The sequence below is a fragment of the Gymnoscopelus braueri genome, assembly GCF_963280865.1.
Source record: "Gymnoscopelus braueri genome assembly, chromosome: 8".
NCBI lineage: Eukaryota > Metazoa > Chordata > Actinopteri > Myctophiformes > Myctophidae > Gymnoscopelus > Gymnoscopelus braueri.
This window is the reverse complement of record NC_137609.1, coordinates 33,515,094-33,516,811: the sequence shown is the minus strand read 5'-3', so window position 1 is coordinate 33,516,811 and position 1,718 is coordinate 33,515,094. Positions and strand designations below refer to the sequence as shown.

At 45.3% G+C, this 1,718-nt stretch overlaps 1 pseudogene across 1 annotated transcript; it reads right to left on the bottom strand.

Moving 5' to 3' along the window:
* Positions 1 to 241: 241 nt before the first annotated feature.
* On the bottom strand, positions 242 to 1,411 carry LOC308090781 (natterin-3-like; annotated as a pseudogene). The gene has a single exon. The product of its transcript is annotated as a natterin-3-like (transcript).
* Between the last annotated feature and the right edge of the window lie 307 nt (positions 1,412 to 1,718).

Here is a 1,718-nt window from a genome sequence, read left to right as displayed (position 1 = left end):
TGTTGTCTTTTAATGAGAAAATGACTTATAATCCCACATCATTTTATTATTCCATACATGTATTGAAATATATTGAGTGTTCTTACAGCATTTTCACGATGGCAAGCGAAATCAGTGTTTGCAACTCACTCTAACAGTATACTGTGTTTTACCCAACAGTCTTTCAACAGACACACACCCCTGAGCGTAATCTTTATCATGAAGGTGCCAGAGACATCAGAGGTATTTTAATATCAGTGTCTTAAGGGCAGGGCATGGCGTTGGCCAAAGGCTTACAGCGCTCAATCACTGCCCGAATCTCTCCCATCGACACCCCATTGTACGTGCCTGTAATGGAGATCGACCTGATCTCCCCGCTGCGGTAGGTCCGACTGAGGCGGGCTGTGTAGGGGATGTCAGCCTTCATCTTACGACCCTCCATGCGGACAGTACAGGAGTGGTTAGGTGGGACGGTGACTTGCACGGACACAGAGTGGCTCGAGGTCTCCGCCTTAGTTTTCCCTCTGGAAATCGTCTTTGTCACCTCCGTCTTCAACTCAATGCTTGTGGAGCCGATGACGGGGACCTCGGCAGTGACGGTAGAGGCGACGCCCAGCATGGTGGAGCGGTCCATGTTCCAGTTGTTTTCCACCGATGTTGTCTTGGCGAGATTCACGGTCTTCAACACAATCTGGCACCCATTGTTGATCGCAGCAGAATTGTCCATGGTCTCTGGTGAGTTCTTGAAGATCTTTACCTTATCAATTAAGTACTTGACATGAGAGATAATGGTCAGTACCTGATATGATTTATACCAGTACTCATCACCCTCCCAGGGGAGGAAAAATGCCTCATGCTTAGGTGCCACCTTGCCAAGTCCATACTTGTTTTTCCCCACATAGACCTTGTCTCTTCCAGGACAGGTCTTGATGGAGTGTGGAGGCACCGAACCATAGGAACCTGCCTTCCACTCCAGGAACTCAAAATTGTCCTTGTTGGCCAGGATCTCGGGAAGTGTGCTCGCGGTTTCTGTAAGGGTAGTGACAGTGAGAACCCAGGCTTGGGTTGTAGAACCCAGCATTGCACTTGTATTTACAGACGTAGTCAGTGCGTTTAGCGTAGTTGTTGTAAATGGCCACAGCACCGTTGGGGAGGGAACCGGTCCAAGTCAGCCACTCCAGATTGTCAGACTTGGAGGTGCGCTGCAATTCTGGGTTCAGCAGGGACAGACAGAGACGACATGGCAGGGTGTTTCATTTGCAATCAAATCCAATTTACCAACATGGAAATAAATCAGAATGAATCTCTCCAAATATAATCCCTTAGAGGGTCATTTACCTCTTCTGTGCCGTGAGCTCCGCCTCACAATGTCCTGCAGGCTGGCAGAGAACAGCCCCAACAGGGCTAAGAGCACCAATGCTGACAGCTTCATCAAGGGACAGGCAGAGTTTTTTCATAGTCTTGCAATATATAGTACATAGATTAAGCTAACCAGAAAGCCAATGTTAGGAAGTTGTTTTTAAATAATGTCAAATGGTAAATGGTAAAATCTGTCATTGTGGTCTGCACTATACTAATACTTTATATTGAATTTGTCACTATATGCCATGATATGATGCCATCATATAGATATGTTTTTATGATATATTTAATATTGCAATATTATAAACATCTTTACTTAATATTTTATCATAACAAGGGAAGACAATTCAATGCCATCTTTCTATCTCTGTCGGTTA